This window comes from Chanodichthys erythropterus, chromosome 16 (genome assembly GCF_024489055.1).
Source record: "Chanodichthys erythropterus isolate Z2021 chromosome 16, ASM2448905v1, whole genome shotgun sequence".
Classification (NCBI taxonomy): domain Eukaryota; kingdom Metazoa; phylum Chordata; class Actinopteri; order Cypriniformes; family Xenocyprididae; genus Chanodichthys; species Chanodichthys erythropterus.
The window spans coordinates 7908147-7932129 of record NC_090236.1 but is presented as its reverse complement, the minus strand read 5'-3'; the positions used below and the strand labels follow the sequence as shown (position 1 = coordinate 7932129).

General features: G+C 36.7%; 1 protein-coding gene across 4 annotated transcripts in view; it reads right to left on the bottom strand.

Moving 5' to 3' along the window:
- mbnl1 (muscleblind-like splicing regulator 1) overlaps positions 1–8630 on the bottom strand; it is a 72283-nt gene extending 63653 nt beyond the window's left edge. Inside the window, exon 1 of one of the 4 annotated variants that reach the window (XM_067362011.1) lies at positions 8494–8630. The gene's annotated coding sequence lies outside the window, so the exon portion shown is untranslated. Of the gene's footprint in view, positions 1–2090; positions 2281–2805; positions 2890–3892; positions 4039–8493 lie in introns of those variants that run through there. The other 3 variants (XM_067362008.1, XM_067362012.1, XM_067362013.1) reach the window with 3 other exon arrangements.
- Between the last annotated feature and the right edge of the window lie 15353 nt (positions 8631–23983).

Here is a 23983-nt window from a genome sequence, read left to right as displayed (position 1 = left end):
CCATTTGGAGATCACAGAGATGCTCATGCGGCTTGTGCGAAAACGGGGCCATTTTGAATCATGCAAAATACGAAAGTTACACCTGAACATGCATATGGAGCAGTGACAGGAAGCTTGCCTTATGAACAGGAAATGGAAACCATGAGGTGACAAAGACAACCGTCGGCACCATCTTTATCAACCTTCATGATGCATTATGCCTCCTTTTCTACTAAATCTGTGCCAGCAAAGTACAGGTACACACACTGAATATGGCAGAATTTTCTGTGCACAAAAAAACCTGTTTCATAGCGATTCATAGCCTGTTTCTCTCTCTCTCTGTCTTTCTCTCGTCTCAGCACTGGTATGTGTCAGGATGCTGTAAATTGTGCTGGCTGGTGGATGTGAACTCTTGCTGGGTTAGAGAATATTCTCGTTACTCAGTAAGTCTGGACACCTCTCGCCTCTGTACAGCTCATCTCGCCATCGAATAACCTCATTTAAACCCTGCAAACCACACCCTTTCTCTTGCACAGTCCCTCACATCCTTTATATTTTATTACATTATCTGTGCAGAGCTAAATGATCTATTAAATTATTCAGTAAAATCCCTGCTTTTTCTGAATATTATGCTGTTTCTCAGCACATTTTGCTAGACGCAAAGATGAAGCTTACAGACATAAGCTATAATCTGAATAACGTAATTGCGACTCAGGGTTCAGAGTTGGGCATCACCGTCTAGCTGCATTGCTGAAAGTCACCGGCGATGTTTCACATGCCCTTGATAAAAGCAGCATTGTGCTGGCCTACTTTACTGATTTATCGAAGGCATTCAGGCCTTGAGTTACTACAGCACCCAAACTAAAGCAGTGCCCTACATCACAATGTTAGAACCACTTTTATAGCAGAATTACCTTTGATGATACGATAATCAGTTTGCAAACACCATTAAAGGATTTCTCAAGCTGCCGGTTTATTATTTATCTCTAAATAATCTAAAGCTGTGGCAAACTGAAATGCTAAGACAGCAAAACTTGAGGTGTTCTCCAGATCTCAGGGGGCCTAACTACTCATTGGTAACAACACTGATTCTTTTTATGGCTGTCTGATTCACAAAGCATTCTAGGAAGACTATTTTTATACTTTTTTAAACTATCCGTGAACTGATTTCTTTCAGAAAAGTAATTGCAAATCTACTCATAAAACCACTAATTTATGTAGCAAAAACATAAAAGTGCTGTCTTGCTGTATTACATCTTTAGTGAGGCTCTTCAACACATTAAAAACCATCATTAAAATTATTCCTCTATTGAAATGAATTGGTCTAATATCCACAATCATCATCACTAAATGCATATACTAAATACTGCAAATAAGGCAAAACCATACCATATTATACCACATATTTTCATGAAATGTCATGCCTTCAAGTTAAATATATCATTCTTTAAACTCATACAGTGCTGCAACCAGGGCCTAAAACGAACGTTTTGCCACACCTGGCAATGGCCAATGACTTAAGATAATATACTGGCCATAAATATTTTTTACCGGCAGTTATGACACCAAAATATTAGATACCAGTGAAAATTCACAATTCTCTCTTCCAATTTCGATACCACAGCTGCTAGCCTAACTAATATACATTTAAAACATTATTAAAGACAAGTAAACAGTAAAAAATAAGAACTAATAATTAAATGACAAGCAAAAGCAAAATAAATACAATATAACAAAGATACAAATGAAATAAAGTTTAAGTACAGAAATTGCATAAACCAAGTAAATGTAAAAAGTAAAAACACTGCATAATCTTCACTGCATAAATTAAACATCCTTATTAATTAATCCTTATTAAAGAGCAGTGAATGATTTTTTCTTTGTCCTTTGCTGTTTGAACATTAAACCACAGACAGCAGCAGGCATATTAGGCTGCTGTCACTTTAAGAGTGAATGCACAGATCTAATATACCGATACTGTACACATGCCTTTACTTAAGACATAACCAACTATGTTTACTGGGATCCTCACTATTTTTTGACATCATTTTGTGAGAATTTGTCCACTCAAGTACAAGAAAACATGAAAGAGAGCTCAGTTTAGTACTCACACGCTGTCTGACGTGGCTTTCTGGGCGAGTCACGAAATGAGTTCCCTTTCGAGACTTCTTGCGTACGAATGTTTAAATTGTCAAGGCTTAAAGTTTCATGATGATGCAGCGCTGGCCTGTCAACAGTCCCAAGCGATGCTCACGTCCATGCATTGTTAGAATTCATAAAAATGTTACCGGCCAAATGGCGAGTGACACCATTTTACATACTCGTCAACACTGATTTCTTCTTGCATTTTGTGCTTGATGAATATTAATTTTAGGACCTAGCTACAACATTAAAAGTTCATTAAAAGTTAGTCTAGAGACTATTTATATATTATAAAAATATATAAATACACAAAGAATGATAAATTTAATAAATGAATTGTTGTAACTTGAAGAGTATATAGTCATGCCTTCTTCATTAAGTTACACTTAATTTATTAAATATATTCTTCTTTAAACTCATGCTGTTCTACAGCTATTTGAAATTAAATGTTAGTTCAGAGACTCTGTACTTGCAAAAAACTTCACAGTTGCTAAATTAGGAAACTAAACTAGTTTCACTAGCTCAAACAGTTAAAGCAGCGAGAAAACAGGAAGTTTATGAGTAACAGAGAGTGAGAAGTTCTCAGTTTGCAAACGTCCTCTTTTAGAACACAGTCTTACAAAACCTAACAAAGCCTAACACTGTTTGTCCCAAAGCGTGTTGAGAAAGAAGCATTTCATTTACTTTGAGAGATGTGTTGAGAAAAACAGGAAAAAATGACAACAGCTGAACGGCTGTTCATCTCCTCCCGCCAAATATTATCAGCAGCTACAGATGTATCGCACTAAACAAAAAGCACAATGTCAGGTCAAACCTTACATAAACACCTCTGAAGAGTGTCCCAAAGAAAAAAAAACTGCTAAATGCACTCATAAAGCAAGATAATGAAATAAATTGTCTTTTGAAGCTCTCACACACTTAGAGGCAAATTCAACAGTGTGTTATACACAGCCAATTGTGTTTGGCAGCAGATGCACATCCCTGGTTCTTCAAACTGACTTTGAATATAATCAAATAAGTTGTGGAGCAACATCAGAGGAGAGAGCGATTGGTAGCTATTATGACTCTTCAACATAGTCCAACAACTTCATAAAAAATGGAAATTTACAAAGTGCCAAAGACACCTACTTAAAAGGCCATGTAAATGGTTTGCAAACTAGAACCTGCATTTTCACAAGACAAAGAGACACAAGAGGAAGCGGTCAAGCATGTTAGAATAAATAGAATAATGATAAAAAAAAAAAAAGTGTACAATAAGTAACCTTACCATACACAGAGAAAATTACTGTATATGAACATTTTTAAAAATCAGAATAATTATACCAATTGCATCACATGTAAAATGCCTGAAAAATAGATTAGTTTATAGTCAAAATCTGGCAAACAGAGCAACCCATTTTGTTTTTGTTTTTACCGTAAATTAAAAGAGATTATTTTACAGTGTACAGTATATACATACTGTTATACATATCAACACATTGCTGAAACATTCAAAAGTAAGCTAAATATTATTTTACGCATGATACACTGCAAAAATAAAGTGTAAATCAGCAAACAACTCAAAATTAAAAAAGTCAAAAATCTACAACGCAGCATGTAATTGTTAGCATTTCTAAAACGTATATAATATACATATAAATCCATTATGAACAAACACATTTTTGAGATATTCCCTTTCAGTCATAAATAATTTTAGAGCAATAGACGCAAAACAAAATGTAAATGTTTAAATGTGTATAATTGATCTTGGTTGCATTTGGTTAGTTCTTACCCGCGTGTGGTGCGAGAGCTGTATCTCCACTGAGAGCGAAACAGGAACTCACACATGGGTCACCAGCCAATGTGGCTCACCGCAATGCATTCTGGGCCAGATAATAACGTATGCCCCGGTGTGTCACAGTGCACGACCAAGCAGAGTAGCTTGCATGCAAAACACTGCATTAAGCTGTTTAAGTGTGTGTGTGTGTGTGTGTTTATGGTTTCAATGTGTGATCACATGATAAAGCACATACTGAAGTAACTGTGTGTGTGTGTTCTGTGATCATTCTCTCTATCGCCATGGAAACCTGCTTTTATCTTATTTGCATCTGGGTGTACCAGCAGCAGAGAGAGAGAGAGAGAGAGCTGTGTCATTTTCCCCTAGAAAACACCACTGCCCTCTTCAGAGACTTGAGAAGTTTCCCATCAAATCCACACTCGTTTCACCCGCGCAAACACTTTCCCAGAGCGTAGAGAAAACATGGCTATAATCATGGTCCTGATCAGAATCTCATACTAATATACTGGCCCTAAAAGTCAACGCTTCAAAAAAGAGGAAACAACTCTCATACACTGCTAAAGATAGCAAAGTATGATGCCTTGCACAGGAAGAGGGTTGTGTTTGCTTTTTACAGAAGCCCAGAAAAACTATCTGAACTTGAGTCACACTTAAAAGTTTGATTGCAATGGATAACAAAACATTAAACTTCAATAACAACAAACTTCTTTTTGTTTGAAATATGTGTTTGTGCCATCTTGCTTTAAAATAAATGCCACTTGGTTTGATATTTTCTTTTATAAAGCTAAAAAATGCATACATTGTTTTAGTATGTAAAACAATGTATGCGTATGTGAGAGCATGTACTTGTGTTTGCATGTGAATTAGTGTGCATGCATGCACTGTGTGTGTGTGTAAGGTTACTTGAGGTCTGCAGTTCACTCATGCCAGGTGTGTTATCTCAGACGTTCCACATGACTGAGCCGATGGTAGAGTTCCTCTTCTAAACTCACTCACCTGGTCCAAAAACACTCACACGTCTCACTAATGCAACCCCCCGGGTGTTATTTACACTAATGACAGTGTGAGAGAGAGAGAAACAGATTCAAGGCTAGTATATTCATACAAATAAAGCCTCCAACCTAATGCTATTTAACAATCTTTATGAGCTCTTATGATGCCATAGAAAAAAAAAAAAATTCCAGGTCAGCATGAAACAGCATTCCCAACCCAATTTTCTTCCATAATCTGACGCATTCTGAGTGAAACAGATTATTCAACAAGGGAAAAAATTGTAGGGCAGGACTCTTAAACACATAAAATTGATTGGATCGCCAAAAGGGCCGTTTCATGCCAGACCTAAATGCGAGCTTGTCATAGATTGTGGAGGGCAGTGTTGTTATTATTAACTAAAACATTTGGTCACACTTTAGGGAACAGTTCTCACTATTAACTATGACTTTTCCCTCAATAAACTCCTAATTACTGCTTATGAATAGATATTAAGGTAGTTAAGTTTAGGTATTGGTAGGATTAAGGGATGTAGAATATGGTTATGCAGAATAAGGCATTAAAATGTGCTTTATAAGTACTAATAAAGAGCCAATATCCTAGTAATATGCATATGCTATAGTTAATAGTGATAATTGGACCTAAACTAAAGTGTTACCTAAATTGGTCACACTTTAGTTTAGGGTCCAATTCTCACTATTAACTAATATTAACTATGACTTTTGCCTCAATAAACTCCTAATTACTGCTTATTAATAGTTTGTAAAGTAGTTGTTAAGTTTAGATATTGGGTAGGATTAAGGGATGTAGAATAAGGCATTAATATGTAGCTTTATAAGTACTAATAAAAAGCCAATATCTTAATAACTTGCTCTCCATTTTGCTGTGACACTCCATTAAAGGATGAAGTGACAGATCACGTGCTCTCCACTGACTTCAGTCCTATTGGTTGATGCTCCCTAAAGTTAATCTTCATTTGCATAAAGTTAAACATATCTCAAATTTGGACACGGCCACATCCTTTCGCCAACGATCACTGTCGCTCATATCACCAGAAATCGCCAGCTCTGTCGCTGGCTATCTAAATGGGTGTGGCAAGCAGGGCGGGGCCAAACAAGTGGTACTCACTGCAGAGCCAAATGACATCCAGCTCCCCCTCTCTGGAACTTTACCTAGTCTAGTTCCACCTCTGTGGATCTAATGGGTGGAGGGATAGAGTAATGGGTAGGGTTAGGGTGATTGGACCTTATAGTTCCACCCATTACGCTCAATTTAGAAGCCCAAAAAAGACGATAGAGGATAAAGTCCAGGCCTGGACTTTATGTTGGTGCTTTATTTTAGTTTATGCAGCAATCGTCTGTGTGCTCTTTATGTTTATTTTATTAATAAAGTTATGTTTAACGTTTGCTGGTTCCCGCCTCCTTCTTCCCTTATCAACAAACCCAGTCACAATGGGGCTTAACTGAAATAAGTTTATGTTGAAGTACTAAAACTACTAACTGAAATAAAAATGTATTATTTAGAAATATTTAAAAAAAAGAAAAAAAAAAGAATAAAAATAGCAAAAAGCACATAAAATTAAAAAAAATTAAACAAAGATTAAAATAAAATATGAAAATATAAAAGTAACAGCTAACTCAAAATATTAATAAAATTTATTTAGTTTAAATAATAATCAAATTACCCATCTTCAATGTTATTCGCGTGCCAACACACTGAAGGAATAGTTCGCCCGAAAATGAAAATTCTGTCATCATTTACTCACCCTCATGTCATTCCAAACCTGTATGAATTACATTCTTTTGCAAAACACAAACAACAGATGTTTTCAATAACGCTGTTGGTTCCAAATAACTTTGGACCCCTTTAACTTCCACTGAATGGAAGTCTTTCTTCACAATTCTTTTTTTTATTGCACAGAAGAAAGAACGAACGACATGAGGTTGAGTAAATGATAACAGATTTTTGGGGGAGAACTAAATTATTTTATTTTAAAAAATAGTGTGTATTTGAATTTCATGTTGAATTTAAGTTCCCATGACATCATAGAAGAACCTTTTTAAGCTCCTATGATGTCAAAGGAGCAACTTTGTAAGTTCCAATGGTGATATTTTAAGGACCTTTTTAAAGATTCTCACGATGTCACAGAAGAACTGTTATAAAAATTCCATAGAAGAACCTTTGTGTAATGTGTAGTTCTATATCTGTTTAGTTTCACAGTGTTTTGGTTCTGTTTTCCATGTTCTGGTTTGCAGTTCTCTGTGCTTATTAATTTCCATAGTTCCTAATTAAATTACACACCTGTTCTGTTTGACCTTGATTACTCTCCCCATGTATTTAAGCCCCGAGTTTCCACAGTTCTGCATTCGCCCTTGTTTGTGTTTATATTGGAAGTGTTTGTGTTTTTCCATGATTCTCCTGCATGTTCATTAGATTGTGAAATAAAGACTTTCTGTTCATTCTCCAACGTTGTGCGCTCATTACAGCCACATAACTGTAACACCTTGTAAGTTCCAATGACTGTGGATCTCAACCTTTTTAGTAGCTTTAGCAGCGGAGCTTTAACAGCTCATGCTTCGGTTGATCAACAACAACAAAGCTGGAGAATCTCACGCAGCTAAAATGAGGATTGTCAGTAATGTGTTCAGCCTTACAGAGTTGGAAACTGATGGAGGGACTCAGGAAGAAGTTACAACTTTTTGAATGCATGTGGACATTTCTGAATTGTTAGTGGATAAATTTATGTAGTTGCTGTGGAGTTGATTCAATTCATTGACTAGCATGTGCTGTCATGTTAATCTTTTGTGCAAATCTAGCATTAAATTGACCCTCGTTTGTGAAGCCATCCAGCATAAAAAGACCGCATTGTAACTCTTCCTCTTCTCTAAAGTAGCCCAATATGGCCTCACCCCCTTTATTGCATGTTCCCAGGGGCAGGGTTTATGTAAATTTTGGGGTTTGTGATGTCACAAACCCAGGAAGAAGCTTGTTGTAGTCCCTACCAGCCGTTTGTTGTAGTTCTTAAAAACTGAGTTCTGTAAAAGAAAATATCTCCCTTTGCATTGAACTTTGAGCATCGTAACTTTGCAGATGTTGTTTATGCTCAAACAGGAACATTACATACTAAATAAAGTTAAAAAAGTTAAATCATAATCAAGGACCCCTTTAAAACCAACATACTGTTCAGAACCAATGACGTAACATAAAAAGCATATTAATCTCAAATTAACCATAAGGATGTACAGCAAAAAAATTATTTGTGCTAATAAAAGAGTTGTCTTCGCTGAACCAAAGGTGCTTTTAAGAACCTTTTGAGTGATGCAGGGAAAGACAGAAAAGGAGGAATGAAAAATGAGGGCATGGAAAGGAAAGGCACACATGAAGAAATGAACCACGGAGAGTAAGAAAGCGTGCTCAACATACAATGCCTCATTTCAAACCTTTCCATGCTCACTTCTAACCTGGCACGTCGCTGAATATCAGGACGCCAAATATCCTTAGCTTGTAAAATACCCATTCCAATTGCTTTCCCAAGCCACCGATGGACAGGAAGTCCTCGTCTAGCCCTCTGAGTAATGGCACACAAACACAGTCTGCGGTCTTACCTGACTCTGAGCCGCTGAGATCCAGTCCCGTATGTCCTCTCTTCTGTCTGCCGACAGGAAGCACATTCAGTCCGTCCCTATTTACAGTCCCCTGGCACTGCAGTACGGCTCACAGCTGGTGCATTCCTGCTCCGCTCTGCCTCAGCTGATGGAGAGAGGAGAGATAGAGGAGAGCCGACACGGCAGACAGAGAAACGGAGAGAGTCAGAACGCAGTATGAACATGCTGTACAAATCATCCGCTGTGAATGTGAGGTCAGCAGATGCTGATCAGCCAATCAGAGTCTTGATCTATAACAATTTGAGCTAACTGCATAATGCATTTCTTATTATTTCATCCGTTTGATGCATGAACAGAAGCATTGTTTTGAAGCAGAGACATCAGCAGTTATTAATGTCTCACTGATGATACCTAGAGCGACGACTATCGAGTAACAAGGCTGTTTTCTTGTCCTCTTGTCGGTTAGTCATCACTCAAATGCAATTAAAATGCATTTAAAGACCAGATGACTTCATAATTGAAGTTTTATGGTCCATTTATTCCATGTCTGTGAGCTTTAATGTCATGGATATGTTAGTGTACTGGACAAGTACAAGTTGACAAAATACACTGCTGTTCAAAAGTTTGGGATCAGTAAGATTTTTTTCAAAGAAATTAATTATTTTATTCTATATAAAATATATTAAAATAAGTTATTTGAAATTATATATTTCACAATATTACCTTTTTACTGCATTTTTGATCAAATAAAGCATAAGAGACTTCTTTCAAAAAAATGTTAACGATCACAAATCTTTGAACAGTAGCGTAAACTTTTAGCATATGTACCCCCGGTTTCACAAACAAGGCTTAAGCTAGTCTTAGACTAAAATGCATATTTGAACTGTTTCAAATGAAAGAAACTTGCTCTGAGATATCTCAAAATATGTCAGTTCAATTGGTTTGTCTCAACATGCACATGTTTATAAAAGTTACTTAAATGTCCTAATTAAGCCCCCAAGCCAGGCCTAATCCTGGCTTGGCTAAGCCCTGTTTGTGAAACCGGGCCATGATGTACAAATGTACAATTTTTTCACTTTTAGGTGAATGGCCCAATATATTGATGACTCATTTTGTTTATAGAGGCAATGCAAAATCGTGACAAAAAAATCGTGGCTACAACCCCCCCCCCCCCCCCTAATTATAATTAACACCTGGTACAGACTAGCAATAGTATCTAAGTAGCAAATCAGGATTGCCCACATTGTGATATTATATTACATTTAAAATTATTATAATTACAAGATGACAACTCAGAGGTTCTTCTATGAAGTCCTGGTTCATGTTCAAAACAGACATGATTACTTTCTATCGCATAGCCAAAATAGGTACCTATGTGTAGAGATAATTATAGTTATTTATGTGTATTAACAATCATAAAGATTTGTAACTTGACAACATTTGAAGATGAGGATCTGCAGTGTCAGTCACAAAACTTGGGTGTGATGGAAAATGACTCATGAAAAGTTGTTTAAATTTAAATAAAAAAAAGGATGCCAGTCCAATAATTTAACAGACATTTTTTCTATTTTGTTTCTTTTCAATGAAATATATATATATGGTTATACACCGATCAGGCATAACATTATGACCACTGACAGGTGAAGTTAATAACACTGATTATCTCTTCATCATGGCACCTGTTAGTGGGTGGGATATATTAGGCAGCAAGTGAACATTTTGTCCTCAAGGTTGATGTGTTAGAAGCAGGAAAAATGGGCAAGCATAAGGATTTGAGTGAGTTTGACAAGGATCAAATTGTGATGGCTAGACAACTGGCTCAGAGCATCTCCAAAACTGTAGTTCTTGTGGGGTGTTCCCGGTCTGCAGTGGTCAGTATCTATCAAAAGTGGTCCAAGGAAGGAACAGTGGTGAACCAGTGACAGGGTCATGAGTCACCAATGCTCATTGATGCACGTGGGGAGCGAAGGCTGGCCCGTGTGGTCCGATCCAACAGACGAGCTATAATAGCTCAAATTGTTCAAGAAGTTAATGCTGGTTCTGACAGAAAGGCGTCAGAATACACAGTGCATTGCAGTTTGTTGCGTATGGGGCTGCATAGCCGCAGACCAGTCAGGGTGCTCATGTTGACCCCTGTCCACCGCTGAAAGCGCCAACAGTGGGCACATGAGCTTCAGAACAGGACCACGGAGCAATGCTGATTTGATGTCACTTTGACATGTACCACCTACCTAAGCATTGTTGCAGACCATATGTGACCAGTCATGGAAAGTAGGGACACAAGTTGGTTCTGGGGCATTTTGAGTTCATTCTGATTCTGAAAGTGCAGTCTTCAAGCTTTCCAACGATGTGTAACACATGGAAATCTGATAATATTTGTAGAAGTTGTGGCCATTTGAAGGTAGGCACTCAAAAAAGCTTTGGTTAGACCTGGTTTGAGTCAAAGAATTAAAAAAATCCTGTACATTAAACTCTTCAATAAATACTTTTACTTTTGACTTATAAAGCACATTTTACGGCTACGGATACTTTATACTTTTACTTACGTAGGAATTTAATCTGATACATGTACTATTACATTAGTAAATCCTTGTTAAGAATATTAAGTAGTAAGTGGCTAAAATTATTAGCGTCACATTCAATTCAAGAATAGTAAGGTTTACATGAGCTAAGTCATTCACACCAGTCAATTCAAGCAGTTGAAGCGTTATTCAAATTAATAGCAGATGCTAACATTACCATCTAAAAGCCCATTATAGTAATGGGGGTTTTTGGCAAGTGATGCGATGCTAACGATTACAATTAAAACAACAGTCCTAAGCTAGCTAATAACAATAGATTCCCTTAACGCATTCCCTTAATCATTAGAAATCAAAACACATATTGTATATTTAAGAACCATTTAAAGAAATGGCTTCTTGAATTTCAGATCTGTCAACATTAACACATTTCTAGACCTGCTCCATCTTCTGCTGGCTTCTTGCCTTGTGTGTGTGTATATGTTATGTTTTGTCAGATGTATTTCGATTGTACTTTTTAACATAATAGGACTTGTTAAATGTATTGTAATTTTTTTATTGTTATATGTTTTCTTACTGTCTTTTAGGGTGACTTTTAACATCTGTCCTGGGACTGCAGATGAAAAATAGCCTTCTGGCTAACTCTGGCATATTGGCAGAAATGTTTATTAATATGCACTGTCCCTGTAATAAATAAATAAATAAATAAATAGACACATGAGATAACGTGTAGCCTACGTGTTCTTAGAATGAACACAAAACGACAAACTTTAATGTTTATGGAAACTCACCCCATAAGAAACAGAAAAGATCTTGTTGCCTCCAATGAAATAAGTTGTTCGGGCACACTTTCTCTTTGTCGGGGTCTTCTTTGTGGATGTAACCATCTCCGAAGTTTGCACTATGCATCTGTTTGCCTCTAAATGTCCAATAATTTGCATGTCCTGCCACTCTTTTTCCGCAGCTAAAGAATCCAGCTGTATGTTGTACTTCAAAACATTTTCGGTGTAATGGCCATGGTTCAGCTCGTCTGCGATATTCTTTGCGGCTTCCATCTTCATTAAATTTTGATATCAGCTAGAGCCGGCCAGAGCGCTGCATAAATAAGTAGCCACGCTTCCCTTGGAGGGCGGCGGCAATAACAACAGAAACAAAAGCCGGCCTATCCAGTATGAATACACACAGACAATGACACGCACCTACTGCGAGATAGAATCCCAGAAAAACAAGCCGATTTCAACCTCAAAATGTACACTTTAAAATATACCAATACTGCTATGTAAAACACGGAGATGCTTCTTCGTGATCTCAACTAACAGATTCTGCAAAAAAAACGAAAATCACCAATTTAAAAAAAAAAAAAAAAAAAAAAAAAAAAAAAAAAAAGATTGTTTGTCAGTTTGCTCAATAGTTGTGTAGTTTATATTATATATATATATATATATATATATATATATATATATGTACGGAAAGTATTCAGACCCCCTTAAATTTTTTACTCTTTTATATTGCAGCCATTTGCTAAAATCATTTAAGTTTATTTTTTTCCTCATTAATGTACACACAGCACCCCATATTGACAGAAAAATACAGAATTGTTGACATTTTTGCAGATTTATTAAAAAAGAAAAACTGAAATATCACATGGTCCTAAGTATTCAGACCCTTTGCTGTGACACTCATATATTTAACTCAGGTGCTGTCCATTTCTTCTGATCATCCTTGAGATGGTTCTTCACCTTCATTTGAGTCCAGCTGTGTTTGATTATACTGATTGGACTTGATTAGGAAAGCCACACACCTGTCTATATAAGACCTTACAGCTCACAGTGCATGTCAGAGCAAATGAGAATCATGGGGTCAAAGGAACTGCCTGAAGAGCTCAGAGACAGAATTGTGGCAAGGCACAGATCTGGCCAAGGTTACAAAAAAAAATCTGCTGCACTTAAGGTTCCTAAGAGCACAGTGGCCTCCATAATCCTTAAATGGAAGACATTTGAGATGACCAGAACCCATCCTGGAGCTGGCCGTCCGGCCAAACTGAGCTATTGGGGGAGAAGAGCCTTGGTGAGAGAGGTAAAGAAGAACCCAAAGATCACTGTGGCTGAGCTCCAGAGATGCAGTTGGGAGATGGGAGAAAGTTGTAGAAAGTCAACCATCACTGCAGCCCTCCACCAGTCGGGGCTTTATGGCAGAGTGGCCCGACGGAAGCCTTTCCTCAGTGTAAGACACATGAAAGCCTGCATGGAGTTTGCTAAAAAACACCTGAAGGACACCAAGATGGAGAGAAATAAGATTATCTGGTCTGATGAGACCAAGGTAGAACGTTTTGGCCTTAATTCTAAGCGTTATGTGTGGAGAAAACCAGGCACTGCTCATCACCTGTCCAATACAGTCTCAACAGTGAAGCATGGTGGTGGCAGCATCATGCTGTGGGGGTGTTTTTCAGCTGCAGGGACAGGACGACTGGTTGCAATCGAGGGAAAGATGAATGCGGCCAAGTACAGGGCCCTGGACGAAAACCTTCTCCAGAGTGCTCAGGACCTCAGACTGGGCCAAAGGTTTATCTTCCAACAAGACAATGACCCTAAGCACACAGCTAAAATAACGAAGGAGTGGCTTCACAACAACTCCGTGACTGTTCTTGAATGGCCGAGCCAGAGCCCTGACTTAAACCCAATTGAGCATCTCTGAAGAGACCTAAAAATGGCTGTCCACCAATGTTTACCATCCAACCTGACAGAACTGGAGAGGATCTGCAAGGAGGAATGGCAGAGGATCCCCAAATCCAGGTGTGAAAAACTTGTTGCATCTTTCCCAAAAAGACTCATGGCTGTATTAGATCAAAAGGGTGCTTCTACTAAATACTGAGCAAAGGGTCTGAATACTTAGAACCATGTGATATTTCAGTTTTTCTTTTTTAATCAAAAATGTCAAAAATTCTGTGTTTTTCTGTCAATATGGGGTTCTGTGTGTACATTAATGAGGAAAAAATGAACTTAAATGATTTTAGCAAATGGCTGCAATATAACAAAGAGTTAAAAATTTAAGGGGGTCTGAACTGTGCCCACTGTGTGTGTGTGTGTATATATATATATATATATATATATATATATATATATATATATATATATATATATATATATATATATATATATATATAAAATTTAAATAATTTAACAATTTTAATCATTTAAAATAACAATTCTTTGGGGGTTCATGGACCCCTCTCAATGTCAAATGTCCCACTGAGCTTCCAATTTCAATATGAAAAACAACTCCATGGCTCTTTAAGGAACATATTGTGATATTCTATACAATGTTGATAAACAATACTGAATGCATAAAATCCAGTGACAATAAATAAAACAACTGCGTAAAAAGAATGTGTCTTTCCAAATAGAAAAATGCTCTAATTATCATAGCACACAAAAACTTCAAAGCTCCAGATGGCTGTCTGACTCATCTCAGCTGTTAGGATGCGTTTGATTATGAATTTAATCCTGTGTAAATAGAAAAAAGGATTAGACTCTGAGGGAGAGAGAAACTGAGTGAGACAGAGAACGTGGAAGAAGATACCAGACAAGACTAAGCTGTCTCGAGGATACACATTTTTTCATTCTGACATAATCGTATTGTTCACGCTCTCTCGCTCCCAGATGATCACTCCTATCGAGTTAATGAATGGTATATTCGCATGTGGTACACGTCTGTTAATGCCGCACTCTCTTCATTCTTAAAATCATGATGGTCTCAGCTCATGATGTCATTTGGGCTAGGCCAATAATGAATGACAACACACTGAATGATACACTGCTGTGACTGGTCAGATCAATTTAGTCGTGCTCGCAGGCACTAGACTTTCTGTTCTTCAGGGGTCTTTAAATACTATACTATTAATACACTTATAAATCACATACACACATTATATTCAATTTTAGATATTCCACTTTGAAAAGTTGCGTAAAAGTACATTGTTGATGCACATGTCATTCAGATGATCTGGAAAGTGTACTAGAATTGTGCAAGATTAAGAATTGAAGTGTGAATGTGAATTGGAATGAGAGGAGAAGGAATTTACTGAATTCAACACAAGTGATGCATTCTAGGAAATTAAGTGTTAATCCACCAACAGTTGAGTTTATACAGACAGAGCAATAGATAGAATGACAGATAGAACGACAGAACAACAGACAGAACGACAGATAGAACAAACAATAGAATGACAAATACTTCAAAGTTATAAATAAAAACAAAGATCTTTTTATGAACTTTTTGAAGTGTCAAAGTTCCAGTTGTGAAGGCAGTCTATGGAGGGACAGAATGCTGTCAGATTCATCAAAAAGATCTTCATTTGTGTTCTGAAGATGAAAAAAAATCGTCTTTTAAGGGTGAGTCCTTAAAAGGATAGAATTTTTATTTTTGGGTGATCATCATTTACTCACCGTCAAGTAGTTCCAAACCTGTATGAGTTTCTTCCATTGTGTTCTGCTGAACACAATGGAAGATATTCAGAAGAATGTCAGTAACCAAACAGATCTCGTTAGACAGACAGACAGACAGACAGACAGACAGACAGACAGACAGACAGACAGACAGACAGACAGACAGACAGACAGACAGACAGACAGACAGACAGACAGACAGACAGATAGATAGATAGATAGATAGATAGATAGATAGATAGATAGATAGATAGATAGATAGATAGATAGATAGATAGATAGATAGATAGTTATGAGCAATGCTTAGCTTAACGTTGGCCAGTAGCCTAGTTGAGAAAATAACATTATATTCTTTGCTAACATTGTTTGCTAGGTTAAACAAAACGTTTTCTAGTTTTTCAGGGAACACATTTCCCTGTAGCAAAGGTGGCCTACGTTTTGGAGCAGTACCTGAGTTTTCAAGATGCCTTGGCTGCTAATATTTTTTCCCATTAATTTAATGTTGCCTAAAGATTCTTTGTGAGGATAAATCCAGGGGATACAACATAAAGCAGAGCAAAAAGTTCTAAGACAGGAGAAATGGTGAAGATGCACTGTCCCAGCATTGGCAGACTGTGTTTTTTAAGTGTTATATGCAATGTTTTAAATAGTGAATTTTGTCTGTTTGAATTGAATGCCAGTAGTACTTATGTAGGATAAAAACAAAATGAATTCTATATAAAAATTATAAAATCTAATTTATATTTTGTACAAATTAATGAATTACAATAGTGTGCTGATAACCTGGATGTTTTTACAGTAACTGCACTGTAAAATTGAAATACAGTTACAGTACTGTAAATATTAATTAATTAATTAAACCTTTTGAAATGTATAACTGTGTAGACAGAATGATAAAAAGACAGAATGTTAGACAGACAGAGAGCAGACAGATTGAATGATAAAAAGATCCATTTTACCCCAAATGCTATTGGCACAAGGCTGCCATCATTTCCAAAAAAGTGCCAATTGAATCCACAGATGCAGCCATGCAGTATGTTTACAGAAGAGAAGGTTTTGCTTACAACAGTCGCTCAGTGTGAGGAATAGCCTGCCTGTATGTGTTTAGATATTCACTCATGTGTTGCGAACTGCAGATCACCTTTTTCAATCAAAGTAAACAAACAAGTTACAAGGTCATTACATTATTCACTATATACCAGGGGAGTTGCCATTTGTAGCCTAACAACCACAAGACACAACATCATCTGACTAAAAACAAGAGAGAGAGAGAGAGAGAGAGTGAGAGAGAAAGAGAGAACGAGAAAGTGAATTCTCTCAGGCACTGGACATAATTATACCCTCATTGAGCCAATCACATGACAGCGCCTGAAAATAGCAGAGGGCCACGCCCAGACCAAGCAACAAACGCCTTCTATTGGGATGTCATTATCTGCTTATAGGATTCATGCGCTAAAAGATGAGGGAGAGAGAGAAAAGGGAGGGTTAGGAGAAGAAGAAAAGGGGAAAAACAAACTCCACAGACCTGAGTCATTACCACTGAAGAAAGGGAGTAGTAGAAGGAAGGAATGATGGAGAGACTGAACTACTGAGAGAAAAACACTTGTCTCGTTTATTTTTACAATTTAAATATAAATTACTATACACTCCTGGGCAAAAAAGGGCCAAGCACAAATTGGCTAAACACTTAGCTTTTAATTGTCTTAACCACAAATTATGGGTCTGGAAATTAGCAAAATTTAAGCAAATGCATTACTTAAAGGATTAGTTCACTTTCAAATGAAAATTAGCCCAAGCTTTATTCACCCTCAAGCCATCCTAGGGGCATATGACTTTCTTCTTTCTGATGAACACAATCAGAGATATTTAAAAAAATATCCAGACGCATCTGAGCTTTATAATGAGCTGAAGAATCCATCCACATCCATCCATCATAAACATATTCCACACGCCTCCGGTTAATAAAGGCCTTCTGAAGCGAAGGGATTCATTTGTGTAAAAAAAAAAAATCCATATTTAACAAGTTATGAAGTAAAATATCTAGCTTCCGCCAGACCGTCTTCCTTTTTCAATGTACAAAGAAAGTGTAAAACTCGTCGTACACATTCCCTATTCAACTTACTGAAAAAGTGTACCACCAGTTTACACTTTCTTTGTAACTTAAATATGGAAGGCAGTCTGGCAGAAGCTAGATATTTTACTTCATAACTCGTTAAATATGGATATTTTTCTTACACAAATGCATCGATTCGCTTCAGAAGGCCTTTATTAACCCCCCGGAGCCATGTGGAATATGTTTATGATGGATGGATGCACTTTCTTGAGCTTCAAACTCGCTGCATTATAAAGCTTGGATGCGTCAGGATATTTATTAAAATATCTCCGATTGAGTTCATCAGAAAGAAGAAAGTCATATACACCTAGGATCGCTTGAGGGTGAGTAAAGCTTGGGCTAATTTTCATTTGAAAGTGAACTAATCCTTTAAAAATCCATTGCTGTCATAGAAAAACATCAATGACAGAATGAAGCTTTTGGCAGAATTTGTGAAGTTGTGTGGAGTGATGAATCACATTGAAACATGAGTTGCATGGCGATGCTCCAGAGCTTTGTCTTCAAAAATCTGGTGAGGAATATAGTAATAAGTGCATCTCTACCACAGTAAAGCTTGGAGGAAGAGTGTCATTGTGTGAGGAGCCTTTTTAGCTGCTGGTATTGGTAAGCTGCTCCTTGTGAAAAGTCATTTAATGCTTTGGAGTACAGGAGAATATTGCAGAATGGCTTGCTTCCCACAAATGAAATCTAAAGTGGAATGATCAGATGTTATTTTTCAACTAGACAATGCTCCTGCCCAAACTGCAAAGACAACCAAGAAGTGGCTTGAGAACAAGTCCATCAGGTTCATGTTTTGATCTGGCCAGAGTCCAGATTTGGACTCACATCTTTGGTTAGGGGTGGCTGAAATGCAACTTTTTGCACAACTACCAGCCTGCATGGAGAGGTTCTTGAGACTCCAGCAGCTTTAAATGCCTGTTTGCTGCTCAACATTGGCTTTTTTTTTTTTATAGCTGACCTTTTCATACAATTAGTTTGTTTGACAGAAACTTCCGCTAATAAGCCTTTATCTGACCAAGCTCTTCTGCTCTAAATCACTCACAAATCTTTTGACAGTTCAATAATCTCTATTCAGTTTCCACAAAAAAATATTAGTTGTTTTTATGCCTTTTGCAAGACATTGCACCATTCATGCTTTTCATCTTCAGAGAGATCTTTCTTCCTCCCCATATTGCATGAGAACTGTGACTTGCTTAATAATGCGGGACAATCAATTTAAATAGGTTTTGCATTTACCTAAGATGACCTGGCAAGCTACAAACCTATATGAGATTCATACTAGTTATCATTTATTTAACAATCAGAAGATTATTTCTAAAACTCAATCTGTAATTAAATATATATTAAAATATATAACCTTATTAATATTCATAATATATAATATTACATAATAACATTTTATTTTTCTGATTTATTTTATAGGTTTGCATTTGTTACTTATTATAGATTAAAACCCTTAAAGGGTTAGTTCACCCAAAAAGGAAAATTCTGTCATTTATTACTTACCCTCATGCCGTTCCACGCCCGTAAGACCTTCGTTAATCTTCGGAACACAAATTAAGATATTTTAGTTCAAATCTGATGGCTCCGTGAGGCATTCATAGGGAGTAATGTGACTTCCTCTGTCAAGATCCATAAAGGTACTAAAAACACATCTAAATCAGTTCATGTGCGTACAGTTAATATTATAAAGGAACGAGAATATTTTTGGTGCGCCAAAAAAAAAACAAAAAAAAATAACGACTTTTTTAGTGATAGCCGATTTCAAAACACTGGTTCAGGAAGCATCGGAGCACAGTGAATCTGTGTATCGAATCTGCAGTTCGGAGCGCCAAAGTCACGTGATTTCAGCCGTTTGGCGGGTTTGACCCGCGATCCGATTCATGATTCGATACACTGATTCATAATGCTCCGATGCTTCCTGAAGCAGTGTTTTGAAATCGGCCATCACTAAAAAAGTCGTTATTTTGTTTTTTTTGGTACACCAAAAATATTCTCGTCGCTTTATAATATTAATATTAAACCACTGTACGCACATGAACTGATTTTGATATGTTTTAGCACCTTTATGGATCTTGACAGAGGAAGTGACATTACTCCCTATGAAGGCCTCACGGAGCCATCGGATTTGAACTAAAATATCTTAATTTGTGTTCCGAAGATTAATGAAGGTCTTAAGGGTGTGGAACAGCATGAGGGTAAGTAATACATGACAGAATTTTAATTTTTGGGTGAACTAACCCTTTAATTTAAGTGATTCTATTTTCTAGCAATAAACATTAAATAAACATCAAAGTGAAATAGAGAAAATTGTGCAAACAGTATAATAAGTAACAGGGTTGTAAATTTTGTTAAATTAATCTGTCAATCAGTAGGTAGTTTGAGGCCAAATATTGGTTTATAATTATTGATAAATTTATATTTTCTCATGAATTAAAGAAAAGCATTTGTTTGATTAACTTTTCCTACATTAACTTAGGTAACAGGGTTGAATGGCAGAGCTTTGTAAATGCAAATGGAATGAGATCATTCTCTTGTCTTTCCAAAACACTGTTGAAAGAGTCCAAATGATGTTACTTACAAAGCATAAACAGCTTTGCTGATTACAGCTGGAGCGATCTAGTAGTTTTATCACATTGCTCACTCTCTATAGAGGGGGTGAGAAACGGAGAGAAGTGAAAACAACAGGAAAACAACAGCCCACAAAATAGCTGAGCTAAAGACAGTCATTTGCACAACCCACATACTGAGACACCGAGGCCTTCATCACACAGTGTCCAAACACACTGTGGGTTTAATAATGCAGTGACATCACCTGTGTGATCAGATGATGCAATGTGTGAAATTTCTACTGTTATCATCTACGCCCGAGGGCAATGAGGTCGAAAGATCTTTACAAAAGTCCAGTGTAAAGTTGCATCTAGATTTAACACTACAATACAACATAAAAAGGTTATAGAACCAAAATGGTGTTACAGCCTGATATCAGTTGAACCTTTTAATGTTCCACTAAGAAATGATTCTCTATTTCTAAAAAATCTTAACATATGGGTGATATAAAGAACTCAGGAACCAATATGAGAACTGCAACAAGCTATTCTAAGTCCAACAAACCATAACCAAACAATATTATACAACAAACAGTGCAAAATCAGCCTTTTCTGGATCTGATGGGGTGATCTTAAAATGTACTTTTAAAATAATAAACAGAATAAAATAGATAGGCCTAGCTATTGTTTTCTCTGTCAGAAAGAAAACATTTTTATACTGACAGAGTTGTTTTTGGCAAATGAATGTGTAAACTGTGGGTGACAAATTACAGTTCCTTCTTAAATAATATGCTTTACCTCAAACCATGTTTTTTTTTTAGAATTACTTATATATAACATGACTTGACAAGCATGCCCAGTGGCCCTTAAAAGTATTTTTTACACTTACCTGTAGCCTAGGTCACAATGTCTGGATATTGTTAAGAAAAATATAAAACCACAAAAGGCATTTCACAAACTTAACCCAGGTCATCGTCGTTCTAAACCCGGGTAAAGGAATGTTTCACGTAATTTAGAAGCGAGGTTAGCATCTTATTTTACCCGGGTTTTGAAACCCTGCTCTGGAGCGAAGTTCGCGCCACTTTTAACTGTTAACCCTTTATTGCGGTGCAAAACGTGCAGCGTGAAACGATGCGACGCTTAGCAACAAACAGCCAATGGCGTGCCACATATTAGCATGCTTTCTAGTCACAGAAACACAGCGTGTTGTATAGTTTCAGCGTTTGAGGAAAAAACCGTCAAATGGTGACAGAAAACGCGACAATTGGAGTGAAGATATATGTTTCATTCTTACCTGCATAGTCCAAAAAGTCCATTCAGGATAAACTTACAGTCCCCAATCCAATATAGCCTATAATACGAAGATGCAATGCTAGAGCCTTTAGCAACATATCTGCGTTTATTTAATCAATAACTCTGACACCGCAAATATGCAAATCAAGACGTTAGCCCAGGGATTAGGAACGTGCAGTGTGAAAAGTCCGTTTATGAATACCCAGGATTAATTTTTAATCCCGGGTAAATTATGAGCGGTGGAAAATGTGAGGCAAAATTACCCTGAAGTACGTTTTCCTGGGGTTTAGGACGACCCAAGGTAACTACTTCAAGTGTGAAAAGCGTCCAAATGCATTTTGATCTTTTAGGCTAGGTTTATCATTTAAAACATCTTTTTGTGAATTGTTTGGCTTGAAAAATGCCTTAAATTACTTGATTTGATTTTATCTAGCAGTGTGGCCCTATAGTGTCCAAATAGCTACTTTTTAGAGGCTGTACCATATATTATCCGTGGTCTATCAAACAGGCTCTGCACATTTGCTGATCAGACATATCAAAGAATATATCTTTCCATTTGTGCAATTCTAGATATTTATTGTTTTAGTAGCCCAACATCTCTCACTCTTTTGGTTAAGTATGCAAAAATGATGCAAAAGTATCAATTTCACGATTATTATACAAATAAAAGAATCTCTAGCATTTCTGGTGCAAATCAAATCCACTCTAAACCGAATGCTGAGTTAGGTTTTAGCTGTGAGTTCTGTCTGATATTATTGCTTGCTTGCAGAATCAAGTCGAGTGATGCGCCAGGGCGGCCCGTCAGTCACATGGACAGCCTCACTATTGATAAAGCTGACAAATGAACAAGCTTCACAGAAATAAAATTCTGTGTTTCTGCAAGGAGAACCATTACACATGGATCGAAGGCCACATGCTCAGCAGAAGAGGGATTTGAAAGAGAGTGAGAATGAGGCGTGGGGGAAAGATGCAGTCCAGTGCATGATTGCTCTCTCTTTGATTTTGCTTGATGGATGATTGATTATTTGTGGAAAGTGCTGTGGAAATTCACAGATGGTCTTTGAGTTCAAGCAAACTGGGATAGTCGCCTGGATTCCAAATTGCCTTTGTTTCTTATTCCCAGGGTCATGAAGTTGACTGCTACTGACAAAATAAAGTGAAATTCAAATAACATTGTCTCTCTCCCAACCTGTTTATACAAGTCTCTTTATTTCAGTTTCAGTACTTTTAAACAAGAGTACATTTTCTTCCTAGGTATTGTGACTACATTTTAAAGTGCTTCTATTATGCTTTTTCTAACATTTCATGCATATGTAGCTGTTTGTGAATGTAAAAGGTCTACAAAGTTTTAAAGATCAAAGTGCACAACAAATAAAGTTATTGTCTCCTAAAGGAAAGAATCGATTCTGAACTGCCAAAACAAGTTGTCAGCAATTCCAGTCTCACTTTCTGTTACATACGTATGTAACAAATTCGCAAAAAAAAAGATCTTCATTGGCTGGCCGTGAACGCCTACTTTGACCGGCCCTAGTTGTAGCTGAGGCCTGGAAGAGCTTGGTTTGTGGTGTCAGCATGTCGAGAAGACGATGATTTTTTTAGTGCTGTGAATCCACATTGCATGCGCTTCAAAAGGATGAGGACTTGTGCTGGATTCGATACGGAATAACCAATGCAATTGTTACTGTTCGTATCATTGTGAATACAAGTACAGAGGAAGTCTCCAGGGCTGACATTCAGATATAGTAATAGGTGTTAAATTTCTGACACGCACTGAAAGCGGTAGACCAATCACAACAGACTGGGCCATCTGTCCAATCAGAGCAGAGTAGGCTTTCGGAAAGGAGGTGTTTTGAGAGAAATATCTTTGAACAAACCGTTTTCAGACTCTTTAGGTTTTTCACACATGAAATAGTTAACCCTGGGTCATTCTAAACCCTGGGTAAACGGAATCCTGTGAAAAGCAAAGTGTGAAAAGCCCTTTTGAGAAATGAGGTGATGAGCAAAATTATATATTATACAAAATTATATATATTATGAGAAAATTAAAGTGTTTTTTGACATTGGATGCATGTAAACCCATTGCAGTAACCTTTAAAATAGCATAATAGAGGCATTTGGATATTTTAACCCTTTCATGCATGAATTATTAAATCACTCTTGGTTCTTGGCTCAAATAAGATGCTATTTTGACCAGATTTTAAGACAAAATATCTTAAACAATCAAGTTTGTCTTTGTAATATTTTATCAAAATGTAATATTTTTTTCAGCCAACACAATATATATATATTATATATATTATATATATATATATATATATATATATATATATATATATATATATATATATATATATATATATATATAAACTTAACTTAACTCATTATATTATGTTTCTTATTTGCATGGGCTTAAACCCAAAAGTTGAACTAGAAAAAAGTACAAAAGTTTTTATTTTGTTAGCTCAAATACATTAGACACATAAATTGGATAAACACAGTAAATTAAGCTTACTTTACTAAAATAAAATAAAAAAATTTTTACAGTGCATTTTGATAAATCATTTGAGCCCT